This window comes from Microtus oregoni, unplaced genomic scaffold (genome assembly GCF_018167655.1).
Source record: "Microtus oregoni isolate MIOR12 unplaced genomic scaffold, Mior012 000004F_ref0000308, whole genome shotgun sequence".
NCBI classification, from domain to species: Eukaryota; Metazoa; Chordata; class Mammalia; order Rodentia; family Cricetidae; genus Microtus; species Microtus oregoni.
Genome location: NW_024543063.1, coordinates 30,674,704 through 30,695,896, shown reverse-complemented (window position 1 = coordinate 30,695,896; position 21,193 = coordinate 30,674,704). Strand labels below are relative to the sequence as shown.

The following is a 21,193-nucleotide window of genomic DNA, read 5'->3' as shown; positions in this document are numbered from 1 at the left end:
TGGCCCTCGCCCTTCGCCCCTCGCTCCGGCTCCCAAGGGCATGCCGGTGGCCGTCCAGCTTCCACCCGTGACACCCACCCCGCGCAGCGAGTTAGTCTTAATTTCCTTCAGTGGTCCTGGCATTTCCTTCCCCACTCGGGTGTTTCCCCTCGTGGGTGGGTTTCCTGCGTGCCTGAGGGCTCTGAGCGGTGGGTGGATTTGGAACCTTGTGAGAGGTGCGCCGTCTTTCCGGGGTGCGGATTGTCCTGGTGGTGTCCTGGTCCTGGCTGGCCCTCGGCCCGCGGTCGCGAAGGCCAAAAGGGGCCGAAAGAGAAAAGGAAGAAAAAAAAAAAAGCCTACAGCACCCGGTATTCCCAGGCGGTCTCCCATCCAAGTACTAACCAGGCCCGACCCTGCTTAGCTTCCGAGATCAGGCGCGTTCAGGGTGGTATGGCCGTAGACGGAGGCGTGTGTCGCTGTCGTGCCCCAAGAGCCTGCTGCTGCTGCTGCTGCTGCTGCTGCTGCTGCTGCTGCTGCTGCTGCTGCTGCTGCTGCTGCTGCTGCTGCTGCAACACTGGCCTGCGCTCCTGCACGCCAGCCCGCCCCCACGCCCCCACGCGCTCCTGAGTCCGAGTCCGGAAGGACGACGGACGGACGGACGGACGGACGATCCCCTCCCTCTAACCCGCCCGCCAGCCAGCCTGCCAGCTAGGCCGCCCTCTGCCCCGGCCCGGCCCGGAGCCGGGCTCCAGGGCCAGCAGCAGTCGCCAGGCAGCCCTACCCACCGACCTTGTCTCCCTCGTCTCCCGTTCCTCATCGGGCACCCTCACCGCGCCCCAACCGTGCCCCGCAAGCTGGCTCCTCCCTTGCCCGCCCTCAGCCTCCTTCGGTGGGGAATCCACGGGTGTCGGCTTTGACGGGGCCTCAGGGCTTTCCAGGGCAGGGGTCGGCTTTGGACCCCGACTCTCCCTCCACCTGGGGACTGTTGCCAGGTAGCCAGCCAGCTCCTTGCCTCTGTTGTCCCGCGGGCCACTTGGGGCCCCCTCTGGTGGAGGCATGGGGGTTGGGGTTGGGTCCGGGGAGATGGGCGGCGCCCGGGAAGGGGTGATGGTGGGGGTGGGGTGAGACTGGGGTGGGGTGGCATGGGGTGGCATGAGGAGTTCGCGGGGGAGGTGCCCAGATAGGCTCAGGCAAAGCGGTCTGATCGCTTGGGGCATCCTTCCAGACAGGGGTAGACACTGTCTTGCTGGTGCCCTACCTACGGAGGTGCCTCGACGGGTCTGGTAGTGGCTAGGCGCTAGTCTCTCATCATTGGGGAACTGTAGTTTCCTACTAATCCTCCTCCTCCTCCTCCACCTCTTCCTCTACCTGCCCCCCCCCTCCTCCTGCTCCTGCTCCTGCTCCTGCTCCTCTTCCTCCTTTCCCCAGAGTAACCCCCTCCTCCTGGAGAATCTAGAAGCCTGGGATTGGGTTAGAGAGACTGTGTGCCTGTGCGCGCCTGTGCTTTCTCGCCGTCCGGAGAAACCTTGGTTCTCTCTTTGGAACTTGGAATGCCAGCTCCCAAGATTCCAGTTCTGCCCCATGTCCACCCCCACCCCCAGTCCCACCCCTATCCCCTATCGCCAGCCAGCGGGGCCATCCAGTCCCCCATTGAAGGTGCCTCCTCGTGAAGTGGGCCTCACGCCTGCCCTGCACGTGGGGGAGAAGAGAGAAAGGCAGGCTGTTCAGCGTGGAAGACGCTCCTGGGCGGACCGGTGGGGCCGAGGGAACTTGGAACTCGGGTCTTGGCGCTCTCTGCTCCTGGACGGTGGGGGGCAGAGGCAGGTCCCGGGCCAGAACTCTCTTGGGCTATGTATCCTTCTTTCCACCGGGCCACCCGGCATCCCCCACCTACCGCTCCTTCCATCAAGGAAGAGTCAAGACGGCACGTCTGTCTGTTCCTTCTGCACCCACCTCTGGGGCTGAGCAGGACCTTCCTGAGCCTGGACTGTCATAAGGATGCTGTCGGCTGGCATCTGAAATCCACAGCACAGCTCAGCTCGGCACAGCACAGCTGAGCGCAGCACAGCACAGACCTCTCGGCTTGGCTCTGGGTCGATAGATAGATAGATGGATGGATGGATGGATGGATGCACAGATAGATAGATAGATAGTTCCGCCGGAGGGCTTAGTGGAAGAGCGCCTGAGCGTCCAGCTTCTTGACTCCATGCCCATCTCGGTGGTTGGCCTCCACCTCACAGATTCCATCCCTGCGCCCAGGCCTTGGCCTCTCAGGTTGGGTTCAGGAGGCAACCAACTGTTGATACCTGGCATCCCATCCCACCGGGGACAAGCCCACCAGCCGAGCGAGCCCTAGAGGGCACCAGTGCGTGGGCACTGCCCCTCGTGCACGCGCGCATGCCCGTAGGCACTCGGGCCTGCACACAAGCGTACACACACACTCGCGCATGCAGAAACACACTCAAGCACGCGTGTACGCAAGCACGCGATACGCAAGCAGGTGGACACCCAGACGCACATCCACACAAGCACGCACGCACAGCACACACACACACACACACACACACACACACACAATCATGCAAAAATGCACACACTCCCGAGCAGACCGAGACAAAAGCAGGCAAAACCCCAGACACACGTGCGCACTCACAAGCATGCACGCACAACACACGTGCACCCACATGGGGCTTCTCACACAAGCACGCACATTGCACATTACACACAGGCACGCAGGCACACAGGCACGCAGGTGGGAGCACACCCCATCCCCGGGAGTGGGTGGGTGGAGCCTGCTTGCTCTTAGACCGCGTCCACCGGGTGCATTGCGTGGAGGGGGCGAGGCGATCTCTTCCTGAACACATACACAGCGTTGTGCTGTGCGGGGCTGCGGTGCCAGGCGCACCTAGGCCCCTGGCCCTCGCCCTTCGCCCCTCGCTCCGGCTCCCAAGGGCATGCCGGTGGCCGTCCAGCTTCCACCCGTGACACCCACCCCGCGCAGCGAGTTAGTCTTAATTTCCTTCAGTGGTCCTGGCATTTCCTTCCCCACTCGGGTGTTTCCCCTCGTGGGTGGGTTTCCTGCGTGCCTGAGGGCTCTGAGCGGTGGGTGGATTTGGAACCTTGTGAGAGGTGCGCCGTCTTTCCGGGGTGCGGATTGTCCTGGTGGTGTCCTGGTCCTGGCTGGCCCTCGGCCCGCGGTCGCGAAGGCCAAAAGGGGCCGAAAGAGAAAAGGAAGAAAAAAAAAAAGCCTACAGCACCCGGTATTCCCAGGCGGTCTCCCATCCAAGTACTAACCAGGCCCGACCCTGCTTAGCTTCCGAGATCAGACGAGATCGGGCGCGTTCAGGGTGGTATGGCCGTAGACGGAGGCGTGTGTCGCTGTCGTGCCCCAAGAGCCTGCTGCTGCTGCTGCTGCTGCTGCTGCTGCTGCTGCTGCTGCTGCTGCTGCTGCAACACTGGCCTGCGCTCCTGCACGCCAGCCCGCCCCCACGCCCCCACGCGCTCCTGAGTCCGAGTCCGGAAGGACGACGGACGGACGGACGGACGGACGGACGATCCCCTCCCTCTAACCCGCCCGCCAGCCAGCCTGCCAGCTAGGCCGCCCTCTGCCCCGGCCCGGCCCGGAGCCGGGCTCCAGGGCCAGCAGCAGTCGCCAGGCAGCCCTACCCACCGACCTTGTCTCCCTCGTCTCCCGTTCCTCATCGGGCACCCTCACCGCGCCCCAACCGTGCCCCGCAAGCTGGCTCCTCCCTTGCCCGCCCTCAGCCTCCTTCGGTGGGGAATCCACGGGTGTCGGCTTTGACGGGGCCTCAGGGCTTTCCAGGGCAGGGGTCGGCTTTGGACCCCGACTCTCCCTCCACCTGGGGACTGTTGCCAGGTAGCCAGCCAGCTCCTTGCCTCTGTTGTCCCGCGGGCCACTTGGGGCCCCCTCTGGTGGAGGCATGGGGGTTGGGGTTGGGTCCGGGGAGATGGGCGGCGCCCGGGAAGGGGTGATGGTGGGGGTGGGGTGAGACTGGGGTGGGGTGGCATGGGGTGGCATGAGGAGTTCGCGGGGGAGGTGCCCAGATAGGCTCAGGCAAAGCGGTCTGATCGCTTGGGGCATCCTTCCAGACAGGGGTAGACACTGTCTTGCTGGTGCCCTACCTACGGAGGTGCCTCGACGGGTCTGGTAGTGGCTAGGCGCTAGTCTCTCATCATTGGGGAACTGTAGTTTCCTACTAATCCTCCTCCTCCTCCTCCACCTCTTCCTCTACCTGCCCCCCCCCCCCTCCTCCTGCTCCTGCTCCTGCTCCTGCTCCTCTTCCTCCTTTCCCCAGAGTAACCCCCTCCTCCTGGAGAATCTAGAAGCCTGGGATTGGGTTAGAGAGACTGTGTGCCTGTGCGCGCCTGTGCTTTCTCGCCGTCCGGAGAAACCTTGGTTCTCTCTTTGGAACTTGGAATGCCAGCTCCCAAGATTCCAGTTCTGCCCCATGTCCACCCCCACCCCCAGTCCCACCCCTATCCCCTATCGCCAGCCAGCGGGGCCATCCAGTCCCCCATTGAAGGTGCCTCCTCGTGAAGTGGGCCTCACGCCTGCCCTGCACGTGGGGGAGAAGAGAGAAAGGCAGGCTGTTCAGCGTGGAAGACGCTCCTGGGCGGACCGGTGGGGCCGAGGGAACTTGGAACTCGGGTCTTGGCGCTCTCTGCTCCTGGACGGTGGGGGGCAGAGGCAGGTCCCGGGCCAGAACTCTCTTGGGCTATGTATCCTTCTTTCCACCGGGCCACCCGGCATCCCCCACCTACCGCTCCTTCCATCAAGGAAGAGTCAAGACGGCACGTCTGTCTGTTCCTTCTGCACCCACCTCTGGGGCTGAGCAGGACCTTCCTGAGCCTGGACTGTCATAAGGATGCTGTCGGCTGGCATCTGAAATCCACAGCACAGCTCAGCTCGGCACAGCACAGCTGAGCGCAGCACAGCACAGACCTCTCGGCTTGGCTCTGGGTAGATAGATAGATAGATAGATGGATGGATGGATGGATGGATGCACAGATAGATAGATAGATAGATAGATAGATAGATAGATAGATAGATAGATAGTTCCGCCGGAGGGCTTAGTGGAAGAGCGCCTGAGCGTCCAGCTTCTTGACTCCATGCCCATCTCGGTGGTTGGCCTCCACCTCACAGATTCCATCCCTGCGCCCAGGCCTTGGCCTCTCAGGTTGGGTTCAGGAGGCAACCAACTGTTGATACCTGGCATCCCATCCCACCGGGGACAAGCCCACCAGCCGAGCGAGCCCTAGAGGGCACCAGTGCGTGGGCACTGCCCCTCGTGCACGCGCGCATGCCCGTAGGCACTCGGGCCTGCACACAAGCGTACACACACACTCGCGCATGCAGAAACACACTCAAGCACGCGTGTACGCAAGCACGCGATACGCAAGCAGGTGGACACCCAGACGCACATCCACACAAGCACGCACGCACAGCACACACACACACACACACACACACACACACAATCATGCAAAAATGCACACACTCCCGAGCAGACCGAGACAAAAGCAGGCAAAACCCCAGACACACGTGCGCACTCACAAGCATGCACGCACAACACACGTGCACCCACATGGGGCTTCTCACACAAGCACGCACATTGCACATTACACACAGGCACGCAGGCACACAGGCACGCAGGTGGGAGCACACCCCATCCCCGGGAGTGGGTGGGTGGAGCCTGCTTGCTCTTAGACCGCGTCCACCGGGTGCATTGCGTGGAGGGGGCGAGGCGATCTCTTCCTGAACACATACACAGCGTTGTGCTGTGCGGGGCTGCGGTGCCAGGCGCACCTAGGCCCCTGGCCCTCGCCCTTCGCCCCTCGCTCCGGCTCCCAAGGGCATGCCGGTGGCCGTCCAGCTTCCACCCGTGACACCCACCCCGCGCAGCGAGTTAGTCTTAATTTCCTTCAGTGGTCCTGGCATTTCCTTCCCCACTCGGGTGTTTCCCCTCGTGGGTGGGTTTCCTGCGTGCCTGAGGGCTCTGAGCGGTGGGTGGATTTGGAACCTTGTGAGAGGTGCGCCGTCTTTCCGGGGTGCGGATTGTCCTGGTGGTGTCCTGGTCCTGGCTGGCCCTCGGCCCGCGGTCGCGAAGGCCAAAAGGGGCCGAAAGAGAAAAGGAAGAAAAAAAAAAAAGCCTACAGCACCCGGTATTCCCAGGCGGTCTCCCATCCAAGTACTAACCAGGCCCGACCCTGCTTAGCTTCCGAGATCAGACGAGATCGGGCGCGTTCAGGGTGGTATGGCCGTAGACGGAGGCGTGTGTCGCTGTCGTGCCCCAAGAGCCTGCTGCTGCTGCTGCTGCTGCTGCTGCTGCTGCTGCTGCTGCTGCTGCTGCTGCTGCTGCTGCTGCAACACTGGCCTGCGCTCCTGCACGCCAGCCCGCCCCCACGCCCCCACGCGCTCCTGAGTCCGAGTCCGGAAGGACGACGGACGGACGGACGGACGGACGGACGATCCCCTCCCTCTAACCCGCCCGCCAGCCAGCCTGCCAGCTAGGCCGCCCTCTGCCCCGGCCCGGCCCGGAGCCGGGCTCCAGGGCCAGCAGCAGTCGCCAGGCAGCCCTACCCACCGACCTTGTCTCCCTCGTCTCCCGTTCCTCATCGGGCACCCTCACCGCGCCCCAACCGTGCCCCGCAAGCTGGCTCCTCCCTTGCCCGCCCTCAGCCTCCTTCGGTGGGGAATCCACGGGTGTCGGCTTTGACGGGGCCTCAGGGCTTTCCAGGGCAGGGGTCGGCTTTGGACCCCGACTCTCCCTCCACCTGGGGACTGTTGCCAGGTAGCCAGCCAGCTCCTTGCCTCTGTTGTCCCGCGGGCCACTTGGGGCCCCCTCTGGTGGAGGCATGGGGGTTGGGGTTGGGTCCGGGGAGATGGGCGGCGCCCGGGAAGGGGTGATGGTGGGGGTGGGGTGAGACTGGGGTGGGGTGGCATGGGGTGGCATGAGGAGTTCGCGGGGGAGGTGCCCAGATAGGCTCAGGCAAAGCGGTCTGATCGCTTGGGGCATCCTTCCAGACAGGGGTAGACACTGTCTTGCTGGTGCCCTACCTACGGAGGTGCCTCGACGGGTCTGGTAGTGGCTAGGCGCTAGTCTCTCATCATTGGGGAACTGTAGTTTCCTACTAATCCTCCTCCTCCTCCTCCACCTCTTCCTCTACCTGCCCCCCCCCCCTCCTCCTGCTCCTGCTCCTGCTCCTGCTCCTCTTCCTCCTTTCCCCAGAGTAACCCCCTCCTCCTGGAGAATCTAGAAGCCTGGGATTGGGTTAGAGAGACTGTGTGCCTGTGCGCGCCTGTGCTTTCTCGCCGTCCGGAGAAACCTTGGTTCTCTCTTTGGAACTTGGAATGCCAGCTCCCAAGATTCCAGTTCTGCCCCATGTCCACCCCCACCCCCAGTCCCACCCCTATCCCCTATCGCCAGCCAGCGGGGCCATCCAGTCCCCCATTGAAGGTGCCTCCTCGTGAAGTGGGCCTCACGCCTGCCCTGCACGTGGGGGAGAAGAGAGAAAGGCAGGCTGTTCAGCGTGGAAGACGCTCCTGGGCGGACCGGTGGGGCCGAGGGAACTTGGAACTCGGGTCTTGGCGCTCTCTGCTCCTGGACGGTGGGGGGCAGAGGCAGGTCCCGGGCCAGAACTCTCTTGGGCTATGTATCCTTCTTTCCACCGGGCCACCCGGCATCCCCCACCTACCGCTCCTTCCATCAAGGAAGAGTCAAGACGGCACGTCTGTCTGTTCCTTCTGCACCCACCTCTGGGGCTGAGCAGGACCTTCCTGAGCCTGGACTGTCATAAGGATGCTGTCGGCTGGCATCTGAAATCCACAGCACAGCTCAGCTCGGCACAGCACAGCTGAGCGCAGCACAGCACAGACCTCTCGGCTTGGCTCTGGGTAGATAGATAGATAGATAGATGGATGGATGGATGGATGGATGCACAGATAGATAGATAGATAGATAGATAGATAGATAGATAGATAGTTCCGCCGGAGGGCTTAGTGGAAGAGCGCCTGAGCGTCCAGCTTCTTGACTCCATGCCCATCTCGGTGGTTGGCCTCCACCTCACAGATTCCATCCCTGCGCCCAGGCCTTGGCCTCTCAGGTTGGGTTCAGGAGGCAACCAACTGTTGATACCTGGCATCCCATCCCACCGGGGACAAGCCCACCAGCCGAGCGAGCCCTAGAGGGCACCAGTGCGTGGGCACTGCCCCTCGTGCACGCGCGCATGCCCGTAGGCACTCGGGCCTGCACACAAGCGTACACACACACTCGCGCATGCAGAAACACACTCAAGCACGCGTGTACGCAAGCACGCGATACGCAAGCAGGTGGACACCCAGACGCACATCCACACAAGCACGCACGCACAGCACACACACACACACACACACACACACACACAATCATGCAAAAATGCACACACTCCCGAGCAGACCGAGACAAAAGCAGGCAAAACCCCAGACACACGTGCGCACTCACAAGCATGCACGCACAACACACGTGCACCCACATGGGGCTTCTCACACAAGCACGCACATTGCACATTACACACAGGCACGCAGGCACACAGGCACGCAGGTGGGAGCACACCCCATCCCCGGGAGTGGGTGGGTGGAGCCTGCTTGCTCTTAGACCGCGTCCACCGGGTGCATTGCGTGGAGGGGGCGAGGCGATCTCTTCCTGAACACATACACAGCGTTGTGCTGTGCGGGGCTGCGGTGCCAGGCGCACCTAGGCCCCTGGCCCTCGCCCTTCGCCCCTCGCTCCGGCTCCCAAGGGCATGCCGGTGGCCGTCCAGCTTCCACCCGTGACACCCACCCCGCGCAGCGAGTTAGTCTTAATTTCCTTCAGTGGTCCTGGCATTTCCTTCCCCACTCGGGTGTTTCCCCTCGTGGGTGGGTTTCCTGCGTGCCTGAGGGCTCTGAGCGGTGGGTGGATTTGGAACCTTGTGAGAGGTGCGCCGTCTTTCCGGGGTGCGGATTGTCCTGGTGGTGTCCTGGTCCTGGCTGGCCCTCGGCCCGCGGTCGCGAAGGCCAAAAGGGGCCGAAAGAGAAAAGGAAGAAAAAAAAAAAAGCCTACAGCACCCGGTATTCCCAGGCGGTCTCCCATCCAAGTACTAACCAGGCCCGACCCTGCTTAGCTTCCGAGATCAGACGAGATCGGGCGCGTTCAGGGTGGTATGGCCGTAGACGGAGGCGTGTGTCGCTGTCGTGCCCCAAGAGCCTGCTGCTGCTGCTGCTGCTGCTGCTGCTGCTGCTGCTGCTGCTGCTGCTGCTGCTGCTGCAACACTGGCCTGCGCTCCTGCACGCCAGCCCGCCCCCACGCCCCCACGCGCTCCTGAGTCCGAGTCCGGAAGGACGACGGACGGACGGACGGACGGACGATCCCCTCCCTCTAACCCGCCCGCCAGCCAGCCTGCCAGCTAGGCCGCCCTCTGCCCCGGCCCGGCCCGGAGCCGGGCTCCAGGGCCAGCAGCAGTCGCCAGGCAGCCCTACCCACCGACCTTGTCTCCCTCGTCTCCCGTTCCTCATCGGGCACCCTCACCGCGCCCCAACCGTGCCCCGCAAGCTGGCTCCTCCCTTGCCCGCCCTCAGCCTCCTTCGGTGGGGAATCCACGGGTGTCGGCTTTGACGGGGCCTCAGGGCTTTCCAGGGCAGGGGTCGGCTTTGGACCCCGACTCTCCCTCCACCTGGGGACTGTTGCCAGGTAGCCAGCCAGCTCCTTGCCTCTGTTGTCCCGCGGGCCACTTGGGGCCCCCTCTGGTGGAGGCATGGGGGTTGGGGTTGGGTCCGGGGAGATGGGCGGCGCCCGGGAAGGGGTGATGGTGGGGGTGGGGTGAGACTGGGGTGGGGTGGCATGGGGTGGCATGAGGAGTTCGCGGGGGAGGTGCCCAGATAGGCTCAGGCAAAGCGGTCTGATCGCTTGGGGCATCCTTCCAGACAGGGGTAGACACTGTCTTGCTGGTGCCCTACCTACGGAGGTGCCTCGACGGGTCTGGTAGTGGCTAGGCGCTAGTCTCTCATCATTGGGGAACTGTAGTTTCCTACTAATCCTCCTCCTCCTCCTCCACCTCTTCCTCTACCTGCCCCCCCCCCCTCCTCCTGCTCCTGCTCCTGCTCCTGCTCCTCTTCCTCCTTTCCCCAGAGTAACCCCCTCCTCCTGGAGAATCTAGAAGCCTGGGATTGGGTTAGAGAGACTGTGTGCCTGTGCGCGCCTGTGCTTTCTCGCCGTCCGGAGAAACCTTGGTTCTCTCTTTGGAACTTGGAATGCCAGCTCCCAAGATTCCAGTTCTGCCCCATGTCCACCCCCACCCCCAGTCCCACCCCTATCCCCTATCGCCAGCCAGCGGGGCCATCCAGTCCCCCATTGAAGGTGCCTCCTCGTGAAGTGGGCCTCACGCCTGCCCTGCACGTGGGGGAGAAGAGAGAAAGGCAGGCTGTTCAGCGTGGAAGACGCTCCTGGGCGGACCGGTGGGGCCGAGGGAACTTGGAACTCGGGTCTTGGCGCTCTCTGCTCCTGGACGGTGGGGGGCAGAGGCAGGTCCCGGGCCAGAACTCTCTTGGGCTATGTATCCTTCTTTCCACCGGGCCACCCGGCATCCCCCACCTACCGCTCCTTCCATCAAGGAAGAGTCAAGACGGCACGTCTGTCTGTTCCTTCTGCACCCACCTCTGGGGCTGAGCAGGACCTTCCTGAGCCTGGACTGTCATAAGGATGCTGTCGGCTGGCATCTGAAATCCACAGCACAGCTCAGCTCGGCACAGCACAGCTGAGCGCAGCACAGCACAGACCTCTCGGCTTGGCTCTGGGTAGATAGATAGATAGATAGATGGATGGATGGATGGATGGATGCACAGATAGATAGATAGATAGATAGATAGATAGATAGATAGATAGATAGATAGTTCCGCCGGAGGGCTTAGTGGAAGAGCGCCTGAGCGTCCAGCTTCTTGACTCCATGCCCATCTCGGTGGTTGGCCTCCACCTCACAGATTCCATCCCTGCGCCCAGGCCTTGGCCTCTCAGGTTGGGTTCAGGAGGCAACCAACTGTTGATACCTGGCATCCCATCCCACCGGGGACAAGCCCACCAGCCGAGCGAGCCCTAGAGGGCACCAGTGCGTGGGCACTGCCCCTCGTGCACGCGCGCATGCCCGTAGGCACTCGGGCCTGCACACAAGCGTACACACACACTCGCGCATGCAGAAACACACTCAAGCACGCGTGTACGCAAGCACGCGATACGCAAGCAGGTGGACACCCAGACGCACATCCACACAAGCACGCACGCACAGCACACACACACACACACACACACACACACACAATCATGCAAAAATGCACACACTCCCGAGCAGACCGAGACAAAAGCAGGCAAAACCCCAGACACACGTGCGCACTCACAAGCATGCACGCACAACACACGTGCACCCACATGGGGCTTCTCACACAAGCACGCACATTGCACATTACACACAGGCACGCAGGCACACAGGCACGCAGGTGGGAGCACACCCCATCCCCGGGAGTGGGTGGGTGGAGCCTGCTTGCTCTTAGACCGCGTCCACCGGGTGCATTGCGTGGAGGGGGCGAGGCGATCTCTTCCTGAACACATACACAGCGTTGTGCTGTGCGGGGCTGCGGTGCCAGGCGCACCTAGGCCCCTGGCCCTCGCCCTTCGCCCCTCGCTCCGGCTCCCAAGGGCATGCCGGTGGCCGTCCAGCTTCCACCCGTGACACCCACCCCGCGCAGCGAGTTAGTCTTAATTTCCTTCAGTGGTCCTGGCATTTCCTTCCCCACTCGGGTGTTTCCCCTCGTGGGTGGGTTTCCTGCGTGCCTGAGGGCTCTGAGCGGTGGGTGGATTTGGAACCTTGTGAGAGGTGCGCCGTCTTTCCGGGGTGCGGATTGTCCTGGTGGTGTCCTGGTCCTGGCTGGCCCTCGGCCCGCGGTCGCGAAGGCCAAAAGGGGCCGAAAGAGAAAAGGAAGAAAAAAAAAAAAGCCTACAGCACCCGGTATTCCCAGGCGGTCTCCCATCCAAGTACTAACCAGGCCCGACCCTGCTTAGCTTCCGAGATCAGACGAGATCGGGCGCGTTCAGGGTGGTATGGCCGTAGACGGAGGCGTGTGTCGCTGTCGTGCCCCAAGAGCCTGCTGCTGCTGCTGCTGCTGCTGCTGCTGCTGCTGCTGCTGCTGCTGCTGCTGCTGCTGCAACACTGGCCTGCGCTCCTGCACGCCAGCCCGCCCCCACGCCCCCACGCGCTCCTGAGTCCGAGTCCGGAAGGACGACGGACGGACGGACGGACGGACGGACGATCCCCTCCCTCTAACCCGCCCGCCAGCCAGCCTGCCAGCTAGGCCGCCCTCTGCCCCGGCCCGGCCCGGAGCCGGGCTCCAGGGCCAGCAGCAGTCGCCAGGCAGCCCTACCCACCGACCTTGTCTCCCTCGTCTCCCGTTCCTCATCGGGCACCCTCACCGCGCCCCAACCGTGCCCCGCAAGCTGGCTCCTCCCTTGCCCGCCCTCAGCCTCCTTCGGTGGGGAATCCACGGGTGTCGGCTTTGACGGGGCCTCAGGGCTTTCCAGGGCAGGGGTCGGCTTTGGACCCCGACTCTCCCTCCACCTGGGGACTGTTGCCAGGTAGCCAGCCAGCTCCTTGCCTCTGTTGTCCCGCGGGCCACTTGGGGCCCCCTCTGGTGGAGGCATGGGGGTTGGGGTTGGGTCCGGGGAGATGGGCGGCGCCCGGGAAGGGGTGATGGTGGGGGTGGGGTGAGACTGGGGTGGGGTGGCATGGGGTGGCATGAGGAGTTCGCGGGGGAGGTGCCCAGATAGGCTCAGGCAAAGCGGTCTGATCGCTTGGGGCATCCTTCCAGACAGGGGTAGACACTGTCTTGCTGGTGCCCTACCTACGGAGGTGCCTCGACGGGTCTGGTAGTGGCTAGGCGCTAGTCTCTCATCATTGGGGAACTGTAGTTTCCTACTAATCCTCCTCCTCCTCCTCCACCTCTTCCTCTACCTGCCCCCCCCCCTCCTCCTGCTCCTGCTCCTGCTCCTGCTCCTCTTCCTCCTTTCCCCAGAGTAACCCCCTCCTCCTGGAGAATCTAGAAGCCTGGGATTGGGTTAGAGAGACTGTGTGCCTGTGCGCGCCTGTGCTTTCTCGCCGTCCGGAGAAACCTTGGTTCTCTCTTTGGAACTTGGAATGCCAGCTCCCAAGATTCCAGTTCTGCCCCATGTCCACCCCCACCCCCAGTCCCACCCCTATCCCCTATCGCCAGCCAGCGGGGCCATCCAGTCCCCCATTGAAGGTGCCTCCTCGTGAAGTGGGCCTCACGCCTGCCCTGCACGTGGGGGAGAAGAGAGAAAGGCAGGCTGTTCAGCGTGGAAGACGCTCCTGGGCGGACCGGTGGGGCCGAGGGAACTTGGAACTCGGGTCTTGGCGCTCTCTGCTCCTGGACGGTGGGGGGCAGAGGCAGGTCCCGGGCCAGAACTCTCTTGGGCTATGTATCCTTCTTTCCACCGGGCCACCCGGCATCCCCCACCTACCGCTCCTTCCATCAAGGAAGAGTCAAGACGGCACGTCTGTCTGTTCCTTCTGCACCCACCTCTGGGGCTGAGCAGGACCTTCCTGAGCCTGGACTGTCATAAGGATGCTGTCGGCTGGCATCTGAAATCCACAGCACAGCTCAGCTCGGCACAGCACAGCTGAGCGCAGCACAGCACAGACCTCTCGGCTTGGCTCTGGGTAGATAGATAGATAGATAGATGGATGGATGGATGGATGGATGCACAGATAGATAGATAGATAGATAGATAGATAGATAGATAGATAGATAGATAGTTCCGCCGGAGGGCTTAGTGGAAGAGCGCCTGAGCGTCCAGCTTCTTGACTCCATGCCCATCTCGGTGGTTGGCCTCCACCTCACAGATTCCATCCCTGCGCCCAGGCCTTGGCCTCTCAGGTTGGGTTCAGGAGGCAACCAACTGTTGATACCTGGCATCCCATCCCACCGGGGACAAGCCCACCAGCCGAGCGAGCCCTAGAGGGCACCAGTGCGTGGGCACTGCCCCTCGTGCACGCGCGCATGCCCGTAGGCACTCGGGCCTGCACACAAGCGTACACACACACTCGCGCATGCAGAAACACACTCAAGCACGCGTGTACGCAAGCACGCGATACGCAAGCAGGTGGACACCCAGACGCACATCCACACAAGCACGCACGCACAGCACACACACACACACACACACACACACACACACACACACACAATCATGCAAAAATGCACACACTCCCGAGCAGACCGAGACAAAAGCAGGCAAAACCCCAGACACACGTGCGCACTCACAAGCATGCACGCACAACACACGTGCACCCACATGGGGCTTCTCACACAAGCACGCACATTGCACATTACACACAGGCACGCAGGCACACAGGCACGCAGGTGGGAGCACACCCCATCCCCGGGAGTGGGTGGGTGGAGCCTGCTTGCTCTTAGACCGCGTCCACCGGGTGCATTGCGTGGAGGGGGCGAGGCGATCTCTTCCTGAACACATACACAGCGTTGTGCTGTGCGGGGCTGCGGTGCCAGGCGCACCTAGGCCCCTGGCCCTCGCCCTTCGCCCCTCGCTCCGGCTCCCAAGGGCATGCCGGTGGCCGTCCAGCTTCCACCCGTGACACCCACCCCGCGCAGCGAGTTAGTCTTAATTTCCTTCAGTGGTCCTGGCATTTCCTTCCCCACTCGGGTGTTTCCCCTCGTGGGTGGGTTTCCTGCGTGCCTGAGGGCTCTGAGCGGTGGGTGGATTTGGAACCTTGTGAGAGGTGCGCCGTCTTTCCGGGGTGCGGATTGTCCTGGTGGTGTCCTGGTCCTGGCTGGCCCTCGGCCCGCGGTCGCGAAGGCCAAAAGGGGCCGAAAGAGAAAAGGAAGAAAAAAAAAAAAGCCTACAGCACCCGGTATTCCCAGGCGGTCTCCCATCCAAGTACTAACCAGGCCCGACCCTGCTTAGCTTCTGAGATCAGGCGCGTTCAGGGTGGTATGGCCGTAGACGGAGGCGTATGTCGCTGTCGTGCCCCAAGAGCCTGCTGCTGCTGCTGCTGCTGCTGCTGCTGCTGCTGCTGCTGCTGCTGCTGCTGCTGCTGCTGCTGCTGCAACACTGGCCTGCGCTCCTGCACGCCAGCCCGCCCCCACGCCCCCACGCGCTCCTGAGTCCGAGTCCGGAAGGACGACGGACGGACGGACGGACGGACGATCCCCTCCCTCTAACCCGCCCGCCAGCCAGCCTGCCAGCTAGGCCGCCCTCTGCCCCGGCCCGGCCCGGAGCCGGGCTCCAGGGCCAGCAGCAGTCGCCAGGCAGCCCTACCCACCGACCTTGTCTCCCTCGTCTCCCGTTCCTCATCGGGCACCCTCACCGCGCCCCAACCGTGCCCCGCAAGCTGGCTCCTCCCTTGCCCGCCCTCAGCCTCCTTCGGTGGGGAATCCACGGGTGTCGGCTTTGACGGGGCCTCAGGGCTTTCCAGGGCAGGGGTCGGCTTTGGACCCCGACTCTCCCTCCACCTGGGGACTGTTGCCAGGTAGCCAGCCAGCTCCTTGCCTCTGTTGTCCCGCGGGCCACTTGGGGCCCCCTCTGGTGGAGGCATGGGGGTTGGGGTTGGGTCCGGGGAGATGGGCGGCGCCCGGGAAGGGGTGATGGTGGGGGTGGGGTGAGACTGGGGTGGGGTGGCATGGGGTGGCATGAGGAGTTCGCGGGGGAGGTGCCCAGATAGGCTCAGGCAAAGCGGTCTGATCGCTTGGGGCATCCTTCCAGACAGGGGTAGACACTGTCTTGCTGGTGCCCTACCTACGGAGGTGCCTCGACGGGTCTGGTAGTGGCTAGGCGCTAGTCTCTCATCATTGGGGAACTGTAGTTTCCTACTAATCCTCCTCCTCCTCCTCCACCTCTTCCTCTACCTGCCCCCCCCCCTCCTCCTGCTCCTGCTCCTGCTCCTGCTCCTCTTCCTCCTTTCCCCAGAGTAACCCCCTCCTCCTGGAGAATCTAGAAGCCTGGGATTGGGTTAGAGAGACTGTGTGCCTGTGCGCGCCTGTGCTTTCTCGCCGTCCGGAGAAACCTTGGTTCTCTCTTTGCAACTTGGAATGCCAGCTCCCAAGATTCCAGTTCTGCCCCATGTCCACCCCCACCCCCAGTCCCACCCCTATCCCCTATCGCCAGCCAGCGGGGCCATCCAGTCCCCCATTGAAGGTGCCTCCTCGTGAAGTGGGCCTCACGCCTGCCCTGCACGTGGGGGAGAAGAGAGAAAGGCAGGCTGTTCAGCGTGGAAGACGCTCCTGGGCGGACCGGTGGGGCCGAGGGAACTTGGAACTCGGGTCTTGGCGCTCTCTGCTCCTGGACGGTGGGGGGCAGAGGCAGGTCCCGGGCCAGAACTCTCTTGGGCTATGTATCCTTCTTTCCACCGGGCCACCCGGCATCCCCCACCTACCGCTCCTTCCATCAAGGAAGAGTCAAGACGGCACGTCTGTCTGTTCCTTCTGCACCCACCTCTGGGGCTGAGCAGGACCTTCCTGAGCCTGGACTGTCATAAGGATGCTGTCGGCTGGCATCTGAAATCCACAGCACAGCTCAGCTCGGCACAGCACAGCTGAGCGCAGCACAGCACAGACCTCTCGGCTTGGCTCTGGGTAGATAGATAGATAGATGGATGGATGGATGGATGGATGGATGCACAGATAGATAGATAGATAGTTCCGCCGGAGGGCTTAGTGGAAGAGCGCCTGAGCGTCCAGCTTCTTGACTCCATGCCCATCTCGGTGGTTGGCCTCCACCTCACAGATTCCATCCCTGCGCCCAGGCCTTGGCCTCTCAGGTTGGGTTCAGGAGGCAACCAACTGTTGATACCTGGCATCCCATCCCACCGGGGACAAGCCCACCAGCCGAGCGAGCCCTAGAGGGCACCAGTGCGTGGGCACTGCCCCTCGTGCACGCGCGCATGCCCGTAGGCACTCGGGCCTGCACACAAGCGTACACACACACTCGCGCATGCAGAAACACACTCAAGCACGCGTGTACGCAAGCACGCGATACGCAAGCAGGTGGACACCCAGACGCACATCCACACAAGCACGCACGCACAGCACACACACACACACACACACACACACACACACACACAATCATGCAAAAATGCACACACTCCCGAGCAGACCGAGACAAAAGCAGGCAAAACCCCAGACACACGTGCGCACTCACAAGCATGCACGCACAACACACGTGCACCCACATGGGGCTTCTCACACAAGCACGCACATTGCACATTACACACAGGCACGCAGGCACACAGGCACGCAGGTGGGAGCACACCCCATCCCCGGGAGTGGGTGGGTGGAGCCTGCTTGCTCTTAGACCGCGTCCACCGGGTGCATTGCGTGGAGGGGGCGAGGCGATCTCTTCCTGAACACATACACAGCGTTGTGCTGTGCGGGGCTGCGGTGCCAGGCGCACCTAGGCCCCTGGCCCTCGCCCTTCGCCCCTCGCTCCGGCTCCCAAGGGCATGCCGGTGGCCGTCCAGCTTCCACCCGTGACACCCACCCCGCGCAGCGAGTTAGTCTTAATTTCCTTCAGTGGTCCTGGCATTTCCTTCCCCACTCGGGTGTTTCCCCTCGTGGGTGGGTTTCCTGCGTGCCTGAGGGCTCTGAGCGGTGGGTGGATTTGGAACCTTGTGAGAGGTGCGCCGTCTTTCCGGGGTGCGGATTGTCCTGGTGGTGTCCTGGTCCTGGCTGGCCCTCGGCCCGCGGTCGCGAAGGCCAAAAGGGGCCGAAAGAGAAAAGGAAGAAAAAAAAAAAAGCCTACAGCACCCGGTATTCCCAGGCGGTCTCCCATCCAAGTACTAACCAGGCCCGACCCTGCTTAGCTTCCGAGATCAGACGAGATCGGGCGCGTTCAGGGTGGTATGGCCGTAGACGGAGGCGTGTGTCGCTGTCGTGCCCCAAGAGCCTGCTGCTGCTGCTGCTGCTGCTGCTGCTGCTGCTGCTGCTGCTGCTGCTGCTGCTGCTGCTGCTGCAACACTGGCCTGCGCTCCTGCACGCCAGCCCGCCCCCACGCCCCCACGCGCTCCTGAGTCCGAGTCCGGAAGGACGACGGACGGACGGACGGACGGACGATCCCCTCCCTCTAACCCGCCCGCCAGCCAGCCTGCCAGCTAGGCCGCCCTCTGCCCCGGCCCGGCCCGGAGCCGGGCTCCAGGGCCAGCAGCAGTCGCCAGGCAGCCCTACCCACCGACCTTGTCTCCCTCGTCTCCCGTTCCTCATCGGGCACCCTCACCGCGCCCCAACCGTGCCCCGCAAGCTGGCTCCTCCCTTGCCCGCCCTCAGCCTCCTTCGGTGGGGAATCCACGGGTGTCGGCTTTGACGGGGCCTCAGGGCTTTCCAGGGCAGGGGTCGGCTTTGGACCCCGACTCTCCCTCCACCTGGGGACTGTTGCCAGGTAGCCAGCCAGCTCCTTGCCTCTGTTGTCCCGCGGGCCACTTGGGGCCCCCTCTGGTGGAGGCATGGGGGTTGGGGTTGGGTCCGGGGAGATGGGCGGCGCCCGGGAAGGGGTGATGGTGGGGGTGGGGTGAGACTGGGGTGGGGTGGCATGGGGTGGCATGAGGAGTTCGCGGGGGAGGTGCCCAGATAGGCTCAGGCAAAGCGGTCTGATCGCTTGGGGCATCCTTCCAGACAGGGGTAGACACTGTCTTGCTGGTGCCCTACCTACGGAGGTGCCTCGACGGGTCTGGTAGTGGCTAGGCGCTAGTCTCTCATCATTGGGGAACTGTAGTTTCCTACTAATCCTCCTCCTCCTCCTCCACCTCTTCCTCTACCTGCCCCCCCCCTCCTCCTGCTCCTGCTCCTGCTCCTGCTCCTCTTCCTCCTTTCCCCAGAGTAACCCCCTCCTCCTGGAGAATCTAGAAGCCTGGGATTGGGTTAGAGAGACTGTGTGCCTGTGCGCGCCTGTGCTTTCTCGCCGTCCGGAGAAACCTTGGTTCTCTCTTTGGAACTTGGAATGCCAGCTCCCAAGATTCCAGTTCTGCCCCATGTCCACCCCCACCCCCAGTCCCACCCCTATCCCCTATCGCCAGCCAGCGGGGCCATCCAGTCCCCCATTGAAGGTGCCTCCTCGTGAAGTGGGCCTCACGCCTGCCCTGCACGTGGGGGAGAAGAGAGAAAGGCAGGCTGTTCAGCGTGGAAGACGCTCCTGGGCGGACCGGTGGGGCCGAGGGAACTTGGAACTCGGGTCTTGGCGCTCTCTGCTCCTGGACGGTGGGGGGCAGAGGCAGGTCCCGGGCCAGAACTCTCTTGGGCTATGTATCCTTCTTTCCACCGGGCCACCCGGCATCCCCCACCTACCGCTCCTTCCATCAAGGAAGAGTCAAGACGGCACGTCTGTCTGTTCCTTCTGCACCCACCTCTGGGGCTGAGCAGGACCTTCCTGAGCCTGGACTGTCATAAGGATGCTGTCGGCTGGCATCTGAAATCCACAGCACAGCTCAGCTCGGCACAGCACAGCTGAGCGCAGCACAGCACAGACCTCTCGGCTTGGCTCTGGGTAGATAGATAGATAGATAGATAGATGGATGGATGGATGGATGGATGCACAGATAGATAGATAGATAGATAGATAGATAGATAGATAGATAGATAGTTCCGCCGGAGGGCTTAGTGGAAGAGCGCCTGAGCGTCCAGCTTCTTGACTCCATGCCCATCTCGGTGGTTGGCCTCCACCTCACAGATTCCATCCCTGCGCCCAGGCCTTGGCCTCTCAGGTTGGGTTCAGGAGGCAACCAACTGTTGATACCTGGCATCCCATCCCACCGGGGACAAGCCCACCAGCCGAGCGAGCCCTAGAGGGCACCAGTGCGTGGGCGCTGCCCCTCGTGCACGCGCGCATGCCCGTAGGCACTCGGGCCTGCACACAAGCGTACACACACACTCGCGCATGCAGAAACACACTCAAGCACGCGTGTACGCAAGCACGCGATACGCAAGCAGGTGGACACCCAGACGCACATCCACACAAGCACGCACGCACAGCACACACACACACACACACACACACACACACACACAATCATGCAAAAATGCACACACTCCCGAGCAGACCGAGACAAAAGCAGGCAAAACCCCAGACACACGTGCGCACTCACAAGCATGCACGCACAACACACGTGCACCCACATGGGGCTTCTCACACAAGCACGCACATTGCACATTACACACAGGCACGCAGGCACACAGGCACGCAGGTGGGAGCACACCCCATCCCCGGGAGTGGGTGGGTGGAGCCTGCTTGCTCTTAGACCGCGTCCACCGGGTGCATTGCGTGGAGGGGGCGAGGCGATCTCTTCCTGAACACATACACAGCGTTGTGCTGTGCGGGGCTGCGGTGCCAGGCGCACCTAGGCCCCTGGCCCTCGCCCTTCGCCCCTCGCTCCGGCTCCCAAGGGCATGCCGGTGGCCGTCCAGCTTCCACCCGTGACACCCACCCCGCGCAGCGAGTTAGTCTTAATTTCCTTCAGTGGTCCTGGCATTTCCTTCCCCACTCGGGTGTTTCCCCTCGTGGGTGGGTTTCCTGCGTGCCTGAGGGCTCTGAGCGGTGGGTGGATTTGGAACCTTGTGAGAGGTGCGCCGTCTTTCCGGGGTGCGGATTGTCCTGGTGGTGTCCTGGTCCTGGCTGGCCCTCGGCCCGCGGTCGCGAAGGCCAAAAGGGGCCGAAAGAGAAAAGGAAGAAAAAAAAAAAAGCCTACAGCACCCGGTATTCCCAGGCGGTCTCCCATCCAAGTACTAACCAGGCCCGACCCTGCTTAGCTTCCGAGATCAGACGAGATCGGGCGCGTTCAGGGTGGTATGGCCGTAGACGGAGGCGTGTGTCGCTGTCGTGCCCCAAGAGCCTGCTGCTGCTGCTGCTGCTGCTGCTGCTGCTGCTGCTGCTGCTGCTGCTGCTGCTGCTGCTGCTGCTGCTGCTGCAACACTGGCCTGCGCTCCTGCACGCCAGCCCGCCCCCACGCCCCCACGCGCTCCTGAGTCCGAGTCCGGAAGGACGACGGACGGACGGACGGACGGACGATCCCCTCCCTCTAACCCGCCCGCCAGCCAGCCTGCCAGCTAGGCCGCCCTCTGCCCCGGCCCGGCCCGGAGCCGGGCTCCAGGGCCAGCAGCAGTCGCCAGGCA

The 21,193-nt window shown here is 63.2% G+C and overlaps 6 non-coding genes and 2 pseudogenes across 6 annotated transcripts; all 8 read right to left on the bottom strand.

The window, feature by feature from the left end:
• Nucleotides 1-332: 332 nt before the first annotated feature.
• LOC121447675 lies at nt 333-441 on the bottom strand (annotated as a pseudogene).
• Nucleotides 442-3,224: 2,783 nt separating this feature from the next.
• On the bottom strand, nt 3,225-3,343 carry LOC121447767. Its single transcript, XR_005974288.1, has one exon. It is a non-coding gene; the product is annotated as a 5S ribosomal RNA (ribosomal RNA).
• A 2,804-nt stretch (nt 3,344-6,147) lies between these two features.
• Nucleotides 6,148-6,266, bottom strand: LOC121447765. The gene has a single exon (XR_005974287.1). It is a non-coding gene; the product is annotated as a 5S ribosomal RNA (ribosomal RNA).
• A 2,807-nt stretch (nt 6,267-9,073) lies between these two features.
• LOC121447763 lies at nt 9,074-9,192 on the bottom strand. Its single transcript, XR_005974285.1, has one exon. It is a non-coding gene; the product is annotated as a 5S ribosomal RNA (ribosomal RNA).
• Nucleotides 9,193-11,997: 2,805 nt separating this feature from the next.
• On the bottom strand, nt 11,998-12,116 carry LOC121447762. The gene has a single exon (XR_005974284.1). It is a non-coding gene; the product is annotated as a 5S ribosomal RNA (ribosomal RNA).
• A 2,818-nt stretch (nt 12,117-14,934) lies between these two features.
• Nucleotides 14,935-15,043, bottom strand: LOC121447672 (annotated as a pseudogene).
• A 2,787-nt stretch (nt 15,044-17,830) lies between these two features.
• Nucleotides 17,831-17,949, bottom strand: LOC121447761. The gene has a single exon (XR_005974283.1). It is a non-coding gene; the product is annotated as a 5S ribosomal RNA (ribosomal RNA).
• Nucleotides 17,950-20,762: 2,813 nt separating this feature from the next.
• On the bottom strand, nt 20,763-20,881 carry LOC121447760. Its single transcript, XR_005974282.1, has one exon. It is a non-coding gene; the product is annotated as a 5S ribosomal RNA (ribosomal RNA).
• Between the last annotated feature and the right edge of the window lie 312 nt (nt 20,882-21,193).